This window comes from Aegilops tauschii, chromosome 7, assembly GCF_002575655.3.
Source record: "Aegilops tauschii subsp. strangulata cultivar AL8/78 chromosome 7, Aet v6.0, whole genome shotgun sequence".
NCBI lineage: Eukaryota > Viridiplantae > Streptophyta > Magnoliopsida > Poales > Poaceae > Aegilops > Aegilops tauschii.
Genome location: NC_053041.3, coordinates 18,417,368 through 18,432,469, shown reverse-complemented (window position 1 = coordinate 18,432,469; position 15,102 = coordinate 18,417,368). Strand labels below are relative to the sequence as shown.

Genomic DNA, 15,102 nt, shown 5'->3' with positions numbered 1-15,102 from the left:
AGTGTTGGGCAGATTTTGTGTGCTAGCTGATCACAATTTTATGCGTGCAAATGACCAACCTATGTACTCTCCTTCTATCTCGTCTAAGAGCATCTCTAACAGATTCTGTAAACACTTGTCCCGCAGAAGTCATTTTTACACGTTTTTACAGTATGACATGTGCTTCGACAGAATAGATTCCGTAAAAGTCTTCAAGAGCGCTGCTATACACACGATAAAATAGCGCCTGACTGATCCTACATTTCAGCGCTATACCAAGCGTGCATGCACGAGCTTTGAGTAGAATGATCAATTGTCTCTATACATTCATTCACCCACACCGAGTACAAGATACACACAGAGGAGCGGTTACAAGGAGCCCGATGGAAGTGGCACGCACGCATGGGCATGCTCCATGATCCTATAAACTAGGACTACAAGTACACATACATACACAGGTACAATACACGTTAACACTTTGGACGGCAAGAAAAAAATGCCATCACATATTCAAATAATATTCATGTGTATGCAAGAACTATATTTATAAAATGACATAAAAAGGAAAAAAAGGAAAAGCAAAAACTAGATGAAAAAGATTAAAAGACACAAAACGAAAGAAAATTATAAGATTCGTACAATATAAGATTGTTTTGCAAACTATGTTAGCTTGCACAATGATCTTATATTATGGGATGGAGGGAGTATCTCTCACCAGAGTTAAATAGGATCCAATGAAATCACTAATTAGAGAGAGGATACCCTTTGAAAAGTCACTCCCACGGTTTTTCGTAGATTCGTTTATTCTCTTCTCTACACTTCTGTTTAGCCCTATTAGTCGTCTCTACAGGTCGTGATGGCTCTTGTAGTCTACTGAATCAACGAAACCTGGGCTCGGTCGCTTGCATTAACTGGAAGCTCTAATTTAGACAGTAGATCCGCATGAACATACAGCTCACTTGAACCCATGATCATGGACAGTACACACTGGGGAGTAATTTTAGACAGTAGGTCCGCATGAACGTTTAATTAAAAAAAACCATTAACTGGAGTAGTATTTTTTTTTCAAATTACCACCGTCCAGCGTGCTAAAAAGTGTGCCGTTACCTTAACACTAGCTGTACCTGGACGTGCGTCTTAGGTCGTATCGATGGCATGCAATTTTGCTTTTTATTCATAGTGGGGAGCATCTTCTCACGTCATTTACTCCCTCCGTTCGGAATTACTTGTCGCAGAAATGGATGTATCTAGACGTTTTAGATACATCCATTTCTGCCATTCTAGATACATCCATTTCTACGACAAGTAATTCCGAACGGAGGGAGTAGGTCGGATCGATGGCATGCAATTAAGACCCGTTGTGCCTCTTTCTCTCGTCATTTTGTTCCCGTCGCAGCATCTTCTCACGCGGTCGGTGCAGCCACTTGATCAATAGTGTGTTTCAACTACTCCTGCTCTGCTTGCCCACATGCATCTTATGGAGAACCACAAGAGCTACAGATTAACTAATAACCAGACAACAGAAAAGGCAAAAGCAAAAAACACAAAAAGCAAGAGACAGACCGAACCGTACACATTGGAAATTAAGTTGTTTATAATTACTCTCTCCGTAAACTAATATAAGAGCTTTTAGATCACTATTTAGTGATCTAAACCTTCTTATATTAGTTTACAGAGGGAGTACTTAATTACTCAACTGTAGCACGCGTATGCAGCCATAGCTTCCTACACCTCTATGTTGCCAGACAGCACACACCGGCACATGAACCATCGGGCTTGCAAATGACCAGATCCGCTATTGCCGCGGTGTCATTTTGTTTTGCTCTACATAGTGGGTGAGAATGCAGTACTAACATATATACACTTTGAAAAGGATGCCACACGAAGGAATATTTCATTTTTAGTATGGTATATACTACTCACAAAATTCTTGTCTTATATTTGTCTAGATACGGATGTATCTAGTCATGTTTTAGTGTTACATACATTCATATGTAGATAAATCTAAGAGAAGAATTTTGAAACGGAGGTAATATAATGTTGGTGACTAAAGCGTATGTTACCCAAAGCAAATCCTATTAACATATTTAACATATGATTAAACGGTTGCTAACTTCCTGCTATGATGACTAAAGTGTAGATTGAATAAGGTTCTCCCCGCCTAGACCCCGTCCTGGTGCTGCGTCTAGCATCATCGTTGGGCGTGTGGAGGTGTGTCTCTGGCGGATCTATCTTTGATGGATTTTCTCGGATCTGGTCATAGTTCTTCTATGTTTGCGTGTTTTCAGACTGGATCATTCCAATCTATGCTTACTCTTCATCGGCGGCTGTTGATGTTCCGGTGCGCTGGTCCTATAGGGTCTTAGCACGACGACTTTCTGATTGTCTGCTACAACAAGTTTTGCCTAGCTCCGTTGAGGGAGAGGTGATCACAGCGGCGTGCATTTGGCTGGCTTTAGTGCTTGTAGTCGTCGCTAAGTGCTCTACAGATCTAGATGCATTTTTTGTTATTTTTTATGCTCGTTGTACTGCATGCCATGATTGAAGATGAATAGTTCGAAAAAATTTCAGCAATGCTTTCTCTCTTTCACACCTTATTTTTGTAACTAATTTTAGCCGACACATCGGCAACTGAAATGTCAAATAAAAAATGTGATTATCAACATTGCGATGGAAAAACACTAAATATAAACCAAACACCCCTGCAATGCGACAAATCTAAACATCCACGACTATCAAATAGACTCATCGTTTATTTTCATCGACGACGTCTTATGCGTTGGTCATATGGGGCTTTAGCACGATGACTTTCTAACTGTCTTCTACAGTAAGTTTTGCCCGGCTCCAATGAGGGAAGGGCGATGATAGCGACGCATGTTCGGCCCGCTCATGTGCTTGTAGTCGTCGCTAGGTGGTCTACGGACGTGGATGTAGTTTTTTGTTACTTCTGATTCCTTGTACTGTCATAATAGATGATGAATATATTGAAAGTTCTTCCCCAAAAAGACCCATCGTTCACAGGTTTCTAATCCGCAAAAAGAAATCCTGGCCATGATGGATTGAGAAAAAAACTGCCATTTTATCAACAAAGAGTGGATTTTATTTAGAGTGAAGCCTCATGGAGACGCAAACACAATGAAGACACACACGATATTTGCATGACTAGAATGCACACAAGCAACACCAACACATGCACACAAAGAATCAAGATGACAAAAAGCAAAGTCATACAAGACTGAAATTGTGCCTAAGCGGAGGAATAAGAAAACGAAAAAAGAACTTCAAAGCAATCGAAACAATGATTAAAGAACTACGACAACGATCATCTGCACTAACCATATCTTGACATCACAAGGACAACGAGGAACGTTCGTCATCAGTAACGTGTCCATGAATGGAACGAGGCTCAAGCGCCGCCATCACCAGATTGAATCACCAAAAGTCAGACACTGAGTTTTCACCATGAAGATAAAGTTTAAGAAAATCCGAGCAATGCCTTCAAGAAGATAACGAAACAAAAACACAAAAACACTTTTACTGCTGCTGGCTTTTGCGACTTGCGAGGAAGCAGGCACGCTTGCTGCTAGTACCAAGTGGATTATGCTCGGTAGATCCAATACGTAGGCTCCAAATTAGCCCCCATGGCATGCACGATGCCATGTGCATGCACGTTCTCATCTACTACTTCTTACTAAAATACCGTTAGCCGTAGGGAGAGAAGAACAATAATCCCCGTTCGCGCGCTATAAAAGCAGCACTGCAGCTTGCATTGCTTTGCTACACCGAGTTCACTTCTTACTCCTACTCCTCAACACCCCACCAAAGAGTTGTTTGTGAGAGGATCATATCGGCCGGCCGGAGATAATGGCGGAGACCGTGCTGAGCATGGCGAGGTCCATGCTGGGCGGCGCCATTAGCAAGGCCGCCTCTGCCGCCGCGGACGAGATGAGCCTCCTGATGGGTGTGCGCAAGGATATCTGGTATGTGCACATGCACTTCTTTTGTTTTTCTCATGCACTTCCCACTGCCTCTTACATCCTTTTGTCGGTTAAGAACATCTTATTAGATGAACATTAGTCAGACATATAATTTTTGAAACAACCAAAATGTTTTACTCAACTCTTGTATATAGAATGGCACCAGGTATTCATGGTAGGCTTGAAATCTCTTCATGGAGGTGCATATTTCTTCTATTTTGTTGCATATCACAGGCCGCAAGAATGACACCAAGCATGTCGTAATGAAGTTACTTTTCCATTGTTGATAGGTTCATCAAAGACGAGCTAGCAACGATGCAGGCTTTCCTGGTGGCCGCTGAAGATATGAAGAAGAAAGACTTGTTACTCAAGGTGTGGGCAGAGCAAGTAAGGGAGCTATCATACAATATTGAAGATTGCCTTGGTGAATTCATGGTGCATGTGGCAAGTCAAAGCTTGTCGCAGAAGCTTATGAAGCTCAAAGACCAACATCGAATCGCGGTGCAAATCCGCGATCTCAAATCAAGAGTTGAAGAAGTCAGCAACAGGAACACACGCTACAACTTGATTGAGAAGAACCAAATTACCAGAACAAATGATGAGAGGGATTCTTGCATGGAAGATATTCGCAACCATTCAGCTAGCAACATAGATGAAGCAGGACTTGTGGGGTTTTCCAAGCCCAAACAAGAGTTGATAAAGCTTATAGATGTCCATGCCAAAAATGGTCCTGCTCAGGTAGTATGCGTCGTCGGCATGGGCGGTTTGGGTAAGACTACTCTTACAAGGAAGGTTTATGAAAGTATGGAGAACTTTTCTTGTTGTGCTTGGGTCATTGTCTCGCAATCGTTTGTCAGGATGGAGGTTCTCAAGGTTATGATCAAAGAATTTTTTGGCAATGAAGCACTGAAGAAGCAACTTGAAGGTAATGTAGTGCGAGAAGAGGACCTCGCCAACTATCTGAGGAAAGAGCTGCTTGAAAAGAGGTACTTTGTTGTACTTGATGATTTGTGAAACATAGATGATTGGAACTGGATAAAGAATATTGCTTTTCCGAGTAATAACAATAAAGGTAGCCGGATAATTGTAACAACACGAGATGTTGGTTTAGCTGAGAAGTGCTCATTGGAATCTTCCCTACCACTTATCTACCACCATCAACCCCTAGAAACAAATGATGCCATATATTTGCTACTAAGGAAGACTAGGAGAAGTGAGAAGGACATGGAAAATGATGTGAAAATGAGGGAAATAGTTACCAAGATAGTGAAAAAGTCAGGACTATTACCACTAGCTATTCTTACAATAGGAGGCATGCTTGCCACTAGAGAGGTTAGTGAATGGCAAAGTATTTACAAGCAGATCCCCTTAGAGCTAGAGAGCAACCGAAGTCTTGAAGCAATGAGGAGGATGGTTTTTCTGAGTTACAACCACTTACCTTCTCATCTTAAGTCATGTTTTCTGTATTTAGCCATATTTCCTGAGGATTTTGAAATCCAAAGGACGCGTCTGGTAGAAAGATGGATAGCCGAGGGGTTTATTACCGCCAGAGATGGGCTAAGTGTTGAGGAGGTTGGGAATAGTTACTTTAATGATCTAATCAACCGAAGCATCATTCAGCCATCAGGAGTGAACATAGAAGGGGTTGTGAAGAGCTGCCGAGTCCATGATATCGTTCGCGATGTCATGATAGCAATATCGAGAGATGAGAATTTTGTGTACGTGGCAGGGAATAATTTGACTAGTGTTGTAAATAAGACCTTCCGCCATGTAGCATACCATGGTATCATGTGCCAAAAGATAAATATGGATTGGAGCCACGTTCGGTCAGTAACTGTGTTTGGTGACAGATCATTGGGGCCATCACCTTCTGTCTGTTCACCCGACATGAGAATGCTCCGAACGTTGGATCTAGAGAATGCACAGTTTCCACTAGCACAAAAGGATATCAGCAGCATAGGATTATTGCGCCATTTGAAGTATGTGAATTTTTCTGATTCCTTGGGAGATTCACATATCTATAAACTTCCCAGATCCATAGGAAAATTACAAGGCTTGCATACTTTGAACATAAGAGCCGGTTATATTACAGAACTACCAACTGAGATTAGTAAACTCAAGACTCTGCAGAGTCTCCGTTGTGCCAGAAATGGTTCCTTTGAAAGGTTTGACTTGGATAACCCAAAGAAATGCTTGCTGGCTGTATCTTGTCTGCCCATGCAGTTCACACCTTTGGTTGATCCTAGTGAGCGTGCTGAGGTAGTTGCTGAGCTACACATGGCATGGTCTAGCCGTTGGTCAGAGTCAGATGGTGTGAGGTTGCCAAAAGGAATGGGCAACCTGAAAGAGCTGCAAATACTAGAGGTTGTGGACATTAGGCGGACCTGTGGCAAAGCAATTAAAGAGCTAGGTGAGCTTGTGCAGCTGAGAAAACTGAGGGTGGCAACAGAAGGGGCCACCAAGCAAAAATGCAATGTATTGTGTGATGCCATTCAGAAGCTCACTTGCCTCCGCTCTCTTACAGTGAATAATTTTCTTATTGGCTCAGGCGTAACACTAGAGTGGCTGCATGTTGTTTCCTCTCCTCCTCCCCTATTGAGGAGTCTGAAGTTGGATGGATGCCTTGGAGAGATTCCTGGCTGGGTTGGCAGTCTGATACATTTGGTCAAGCTTCGCTTATCCAGGACTGTAATAAAGAAAGAAGGTAAAATCATGGAAATAATAGGGTCACTTCCCAACCTCAGGCAGCTTAGTCTTGGAATGGGCTCTTATATTGGGAGAAGTTAGCGTTCAAAACGGGAGCATTCCCAAATCTCAAGAAACTTCATATTTGGATACTGAAGCAAGTGAGAGAGTTGATATTCGAGGAGGGCACCTCACCCCAGCTGGGAAAGATAGAAGTGAGTGCCTGCCGGATAGAATCAGGGATTAATGGTGTCGAGCACCTTTCAAGTCTCAATGAGATTTGGCTTAATACTCGTGGTAAAGTGGCCAGGCTTGGTATGTTGCAACGTGAATTGGAGGCACACCCCAACCACCCCGTGCTGCGACTGCATGACGAGCAGAGCTATCACGACCTGGGTGACATTGTCCAAGGATCCACTATTGTAGTACATGTGGCTGAAGCAACGGAGGGGGAGGAATCATCATCTCTCCATGCCGAGCATGCAGCAGCAGGGGAGACCTCCTCGTCGCAGTTGGTGGCCGTGACGACTGGGAGCGACAGGTCAGTACTCAGTGGCTATTTTCTCTTTTGTTCACTAGCAGTAGCAGGTAAGTATGAACTGAACTGATGATGTGTTTTAATCTGTGGTGTAGCAGCAGGCAAGATCCTGACATAAGGCTCTGCGTCAAAGGCTCTGCTTTGGTGGAAGATGATTTCTGGTCCTGCAATTCCGACAACGATGATGCTTGATGGTTGGTCGACGCCTTCGCTGGTACCTACAGGTAGAATTTCTGCCTATCTATTTCTGCTTTAATTTTGCTTTCAGCTTTTTATTTATTCTGATACTGTACAAAGTAAAAACATCGCACTTTGTTTTCGAAAACTAAACCACGACGTCTCAAAACAGAAGCAGTTCTTTATCATATCAGTTTCGTGTCTTAGACTCTCCACATCCATTACCAATTGGGCTCCTCTTGTTTTCTACGATTTGAAGAACCCTTTTGTTACCACGCTTATAGGAAATTAGAATTTCACAAATCCGGGACAAGCTGGAGCATGGCATGATCAAACTCATGATGAAATTAATGCGACCTATGGTGGCGCGTTACCTGATTTTCTGCCGAAGGTTGTATAATAACAAGGAGCCAACTAGAGGCAGGTTTAGTCCAATGGAAGTACTAGAGGTGCGCATCGGCTAACCTTCTGCTCCTTCTTTGTTTTTTGTTTTTTAGGCCAAAGAGTAAGCTACTCAATGAAAGGATTACAGTCTGCTGACCTTCTACTCCTTCTTTAGGAGCAAGGCAGAAATTGGTGTTCATAATGTGTAGCATTTCATAATGTCAGGAATCTAGATATTTGGGAGGAGCTGGAGCAACTCTGACAGATTAGATTTGAGCGTGATGCAACTGATGAAAATTTTCTGAAGTATGGACTGTGATAACCCTGATAACTGGTCAGTTCATCTACATCCCCTTTTTCATGTTTTCATGTTGGATTTTCCATATACTTATGGTTTCTGGTATCATTTTCAGTTTGCAAACATGCATTTGCTAATGATATGTACTAATTGATGCCGTGTATTTGATCTCAGCTGGGGAGATGAGGTTGAAAATGCAAAGGACTACACCGCACGAGATGCTGCTACGTACTAATTAAGCATTTAAGCTGCATATACGTACTGCTATGCCGCAATTGGCCATCACTTCAGCTCTCGAAACATCCCTGCTGGCTGCCGGCCTCTGATATGGTGCAAGGTGAAGCAGGAGGGATCCTGACATTTTGCCGCTGTTAATGGAAGATGAATGCATTGATCTTGGGGCTTCAATGTGGCAGAGGCAAGTACACCATTTTGAGATCTCAGAAGGAGTTTACAAGTTAAAATTGTCGGCCCAGATGAAAAATCGGTTCTTGGGGAACACCATGGAATGGAGTGGCTGATCAACCTGATGAGAACACCTGCAATTTTGAATACAGACTTGCTCTGTTTTCTAGTACTCTGTTTTTTTGTAGAGATGGTTCATTACCCTCCACTTGTTGCTGCAACTATGTACTATGTGCTTGTTTGTAAACAGAGAATGATGACTGCATCAGTTTTTTTCCCCTAAAAGGAGGATTACACTCGGCCTTTGCATCAAGCAATGAACACAGCCATAAATTATTGCATCTGTTGTTATCCATTCTCCGCCAAATATGCCTGCTATATATACACTGTTAACTCTGATTTTCATTCTACTATATATTTTTTGAAAAGGTTCATTCTGCTATATATACTCATGTATTCCTCGCAAAAACAAAAACTGCGATTTTCATTGTATTAGCTTTAAAAACTTTAGTTTGTCAGGGAAAACGTCCCCCGGCGGTTTCTTTGGTCGAATATCGCTCAGCTTGCTTTTATTTCCTATGATCCATTTCGTAGCAGAGAAAGAACATACTGTTTGTTTGTTAAAGAAAACCTCCTTCAGTGTTCAGTGTCCACATGGTACCATGAGTTTTAAAACGTCAGAAATGTTGATACCTAGGAGACACTGGAGCGACACTGCTTGCTAGGTGAGATTTGAGCGGACCCCGCGTCGTCCTCCCCCTAGGGCGACTCGGGCGGCCAGAAACCTAGCCGCCGCCGGGCTAAGCCCGGGGGCCGACGGCGGTCGCGGGGGATCTCCTCTCTCGCGCGTCTCCGGGGTGGGGCGGACCCCAAGGCGTGGTGGTGCGACTGATCTGGGATCTGCGGCGCGGTGTGGCGGCAGGCGGCGGCAGGCCGGCCCGTCCTCGGACGGCGACGGCTTGGCGCGGTGGGCGTTGTGGATGGCCCTTCGGTCGGCGGCGGCCGGCTTGGCTGCGGTGGCGTGCAGGCTGCCTTCAGATCGGCGACGGCAGCGTGGAGGGCCTGGTGGTCTCGTCGGCGGCACCTCCGATCAGATCTGTTCTGACCGGTGCAGCCGGCGGTGGTGGTCATCTCTTCCGTCAGAGGTGGTCGGCCTGAGGCTGGGTGTTCGGATCTCGGGATCCGTCATCTGGCACCAGCTGCGAGTCGGGGAGACGTAGTTGCCGGTGAAAACCGAGCCGACGGCGGGCGATGGCGGCGTTCCACATCGTTACCTTGATGAAGGCATCGTCATGTGACTACCGTCGACCCACTCGTATTGCTCCGGGGGAAACCCTAGGATCTGGTGTTCCAGACCGGATGATGGCGGCACTGCGGTGTCGTTTCTCTCTTGGGAGCGTCGTTTTGTGGAGCAGGGCTGGAAGTCAGAGGCAGGAGGTGGAGCAGCTTCGTCTTGCACGGAGCTTCGGTGGAGATGTCAAGTCATGCCTGACCGACAGGTGCTAAACTTGGTCATGCCTGGTCGGCAGGTGCTACGCACGACAGATCCTCCAAGGGCTTCAAGTTGTGTCGGCTGGTGGTACTTGGCAGCATGGCGCTGAGGTGTATCAGTGGCGACCGCGACGTGTACAATTGTTTGCGCGCAGGGAGGAGGTGCCGTTGGGCGCCGTGGTGGCGTCGGCGATAGCTGGACCGAGCAAGGTTGATGCATCAGTACAGTTCTGAAGATGGAGCGGTGGCAGTTGGCGGCGCCGGCCTCTATGAGCACGCCGGACCGGCGAGACCCATGCCCGGCAGGCGTCCTGGATGGGTCCTCAGGTCTTAGATATTAGGTTTGGTTACGATGTCTGTTTGGTATTAGGCCCAGGCTATCTGCGCCCCTTCATCAACTGGATAAGTGTAGCGACAGTTTGTTGCTTAGACGGCGGCTTTAGTCCTACTGTGGTATTACTTTGTAAGGTCTTATGAGAATAATTAATAAAGTGGCCGTATGCATCGCCTAGATGCAGAGGCCGGGGGTCATCCTCCTTTTCTAAAAAATATACAACTTTTACAGTAGTTGGCATTTTTTGGAGCCGTTCGTTTGTCTTGATCTAACGGCGCATACATACGTAGTACTCGAAAGTACGCGGATGAAAGTACTCGAAAGTACTATTAGTCTAGGGGCATTTTAGTCCTAGGAAATATATGACAAGGTGGGGCCCTCTCGTCCAATGCAAAACCGCCGCCCCTCTCCTCCAGTGCAAAAACGCCACCCCTCTCGTTCAATGCAAAGCCGCCGCCGTGCTCCTTCCCCTCTTCCATCACCATTGCAACCGCGGCCATCTCCTAGCCTTCTCCTCCTTCTCGCGGCCGCAACTTTGCTCTTCTCATCTTCCACATCCACCCCCCTCTTCCATCCACGCAAGATCCTCGATGGAGCAGCAGATCGAGCACATCGGCGGCGGCGAGAACGCCGACTTCGTGGAGATCGCCGACGGCGAGAACGCCGACTTCATGGTGATCGCCGGCGGCGACCAGGTCAAGATGGACAGGTTGACGGAGATCCGTTCTTGGTTTCACAACATATTGCAGATGAACTGGACGGCAATGGCCACTTTGAAGCAAATGACGAGGAGGGAGAGGGCAAAGCTTTCCCCCCCACCCGCACAACCGATGCATAAGGTCGAGATCCTCCTCTGGGCGATGGAGCAGGCCGATTCATCCAGCCCGTGGACCGGGCGTAGGTGGTGGGCGTTCAGATCCAGGGTAGAGCATCCACTGGATCAGGAACCCACGGTGCACGAGGTGCCGTTGCAGATTGTGGAGCCTCCAACCGAGTCGGAGATGACTCCGAAGCGCAAGAGGAGGAGGACAGTGGTCGCGACGTCGCTTCCCCGCCGTTCTCCACGCTTCCCTCGCCGCTCTCCTCGTCTGAACGGCGGCCGTAGCTATGTTTAGGGTAAGATTGCTGAATTTCATTCATCATTACTTGTCACTTGCTTAATTTGATTCTCTGCAATATGTTCTTGCTACCTGTGTACTTGAATCCGTAGCCTCTGGATGGTAGCTTAGTTTGATCGACGAGGCTGTAATGAGTCTAGGCATATAGCATTGCTATGTTTACTTGCTACGTTTTGATGTGCTGGAGTGGTATCCATGATAGGAAATTTTGTCTGTCACCTCAAGAGTTGTGTTCAAATTACGTGATGCAATCTGTGTAAATTGAACTTGCAATATTTTGGCTACAAGAAGTGCCTCCAGAAAAGTTCAGTACACAGTTTAGAGTGATAGACTCTGGGTTGACACTGAAATATTTCAATACTGCAAGTTTAGTAGATAGTTGTAGGCATTGAAATATTTCAGTACTGACAGGTTCACACTGAAATATTTGAGTAGTGCAATTGCAGTACACACGGGTACACACTGAAAAATTTCAGTAGTGCAATGCAATTTCAGTACACACGGGTAGACACTGAATATTTCAGTACTGCAGTTTCAGTACACGCACGCAACCCCAGAAATATTTCGGTGTAGCCGTTTCAGTACACGCGCGTAGCCACTGGAATATTTCGGTGGTGCTGTTTCAGTACAAGCACGTAGCCTCTGAAATATTTCGGTGGTGCACTTTCAGTACACGCACGTACCCACTAAAATATTTCAGTGGTTCACTTTCAGTACACGCACGTACGAAATGAAATATTTCAGTGGTGCTGTTTCAGTACACGCATGTAGCAACTGAAATATTTCAGTGGTGCTGTTTCAGTACACACACACGTAGCCACTGAAATATTTCAGTAATGCACTTTCAGTAGAGAGATGTAGACACTGAAATATTTCAGTAATGCCATGTCGGTGATCTTGCATCCAAATATTTAGGGCTTCCTAATGATTTAGCAAAAAAAATAGACATAAGCAGTGAAATAATTTTTGTAGGGATGTTGGCTTACTCATGTTGCCCTGCTGTACAACCTTTTGCTTCACTTCTTGTAAGTGCTTCTTGCACGTGCTATGGCCTACATGCTGTTTACTCTCATCACAGCAGTGATTTTGCATCTTGCAAAGGTCTTATTAATTCAACATTGACTTTTATGAACTTTGTATTCAAATTCGTATCCTCCTACAGTTGTTGTGACAGATTTCCTTGGCATCTTCAAATTACCGTACTGCCATTTTTCCAATACCAACTGTATTCAATCTGAAACTTTCAGTTACTTATATGCTACAAGTGGAATCATGGATAGGTTGCTGAAGATGCTGCGCCTCACAAGAAAAGTCCCTTGCTCAACCTCAACATCACATGCTTTTTTGCATTTCTAGTTGTCTCACTATTTCATGTGATGTATTTGAATACCAGAAGTTGTTATGCATTACAAGTTCAATCTGATAATCGTAGTACCTGCAGTCTGTGTGTTATCTGTTTTGTATGTGTGGGATCAAAATCTAATACGGTTCTGATTCCTGTTTTCATGGCCTTGATGCTAAGTTAAGTACATGCTGGTCAGAGTGATCGGAGGGAAGGGTGCCGCTGGTGGGAAACATTTTAGGGTTTTATCGTCGTGATAACCCTAGAAAATGAATAAAAACATCGAAAATCAATGGAACTAGTCATGGATGCTTCTCATGTTGGTACAAGGGTGAAGAAAGAATACAGGTCCATTTGAAGCAAGTCGAGAAAAACCCGTCCTTCCACACGGACCCTTACCTCCTACCGGAACGGCCGCCGGTGAAGGATCGACAACGTGCGCTTCTCGCGTCACCTCCGAGAAGTATTCTAAGCATTTAATCGTATTAGAAAATCCATACAAATGCCAACAACCTTACCAAACTATTCATGCTTCCTTCTCATGTTGATACAAAGAAGTGGAAATTTTTTGGGTCCATTTACATCATGTCCGGCAAGTATTTTAAGCAGTATAAATTCAAAAAAATATAAAACCTTGGAAACCTAGCTTTGTTTGTGCAAGAGATCATGTGTGCCAAATTTTGTGTGCCAAATTTAGGATCACGTCTTAATATTTTTAGTCCCACCTCGCCCCCGAGCAAGTGCTGCACCGGCTTAAATACCTTCATCTATTTGATTATCACAAGAGTTGGTCTTCCTTGCACTCTACGTGGAGGATATGTAGAATGAGTATGATTAATCATCTGTATTCATCCTATATATTCTTCAATCGGAGAGCAAGGATGATTGATGCATTTTTTAGGATTTATAGAAAATGCAAACCAAATATCGCAAAAAAAAGAATTTGAAATAAGATGTAACATGTTATTTTTTGAGTGGTCGGGTAATTTTTATGTAAACAAAAGGAAAAGGAAAAAAATAAACAAAAGGAAAAGCATGGGCCAGCCTAGACATCTAGACCCACGCGTGGTCCAGCACGCGGGATAGGCTGGCCTATGAAAGCCCATCTAATCTGGCCCATCGCGTGGGCGCACCAGAGCAAAGCAGACGCTGGTGGGAGTTTAGTCCCACCTCGCCGAGCGAGAGGGAGACGCACCAGCTTATATACCCGGCTGTGCCTCCCCACTCAAGCTCCTCTCATATGCAGGCAGTACTTTGCCTAATGTTTCATGCTCTTTGCCCAGTTGGCCCCACCAGCAGAACAGTAGTCTGCACCCCGGGCCTGTATCCTGGCCCATAAACTGTTGGATTCCTAGTCATATACAGGCCGTGGTGTATGAAAACTCCTGCCTCTGGTATCATAGGTGTGCATTCTTTTTGCATTCATATTGAAATTAGTCAACAAAATTTAACACATGCTCACTGACTTACCTAGCTTTGTTTTGTGCAAGAGATCATGTGTGCCAAAATTTGGGTGATTTGGAGGTGGTTGAAAAAATCACCGCATTTCGGAGGGACCATTTGGTCTAACTTAAGCCATTTTTTGAACAAAGGTGATTTTTTTCCACCACCTCCAAATCACCCAAATTTTCTATGACACGGTGACCCACATGTGCCAAATATGTCTATGAAAGAAAATTTGGGAAAAATATATATTACAATGCCCCCTTGAGGTATGGACCGATGTTATGATCAGTCAGTCTAGAGGGCGGTATAAATTCAAAAAAATTCAAAAAAATCTAAAACCTTGGTAACCTAGCTTTGTTTGTGCAAGAGATCATGTGTGCCAAAATTTGGGTGATTTGGAGGTGGTCAAAAAAATCACCGCATTCCAGAGGGACCATTTGGTCTAGCTTAAGCCATTTTTTGAACAAAGGTGGTTTTTTTCACCACCTCCAAATCACTCAATTTCTCTATGACGCGGTGACCCACATGCATGTGCTAAACATGTCCATGAAAGAAAATTTGGAAAAAAAAATATTTTACAATGCCCCCTTGAGGTATAGACCGATGTTTTGATCAGTCAGTCTAGAGAGCAGTATAAATTCAAAAAAATATAAAACCTTGGAAACCTAGCTTTGTTTGTGCAAAAGATCATGTGTGCCAAAATTGAGGTGATTTGGAGGTGGTCGAAAAAATCACCGCATTCCGGAGGGACCATTTGGTCTAACTTAAGCCATTTTTTGAACAAAGGTGGTTTTTTCCACCACCTCCAAATCACCCAATTTCTCTATGACACGGTGACCCACATGTGCCAAACATGTCCATGAAAGAAAATTTGGTAAAAATATATTTTACAATGCCCCCTTGAGTTATAGACCGATGTTTTGATCAG

The 15,102-nt window shown here is 44.5% G+C and overlaps 1 long non-coding RNA gene and 1 pseudogene across 1 annotated transcript; both read left to right on the top strand.

The window, feature by feature from the left end:
- The first annotated feature begins 3,772 nt into the window (after positions 1-3,772).
- Positions 3,773-7,797, top strand: LOC141027681 (disease resistance protein RPM1-like; annotated as a pseudogene).
- A 56-nt stretch (positions 7,798-7,853) lies between these two features.
- LOC141027682 (uncharacterized) lies at positions 7,854-8,796 on the top strand. The gene is made up of 2 exons (XR_012189385.1): positions 7,854-8,074; positions 8,213-8,796. It is a non-coding gene; the product is annotated as an uncharacterized lncRNA (long non-coding RNA).
- Positions 8,797-15,102: the final 6,306 nt, after the last annotated feature.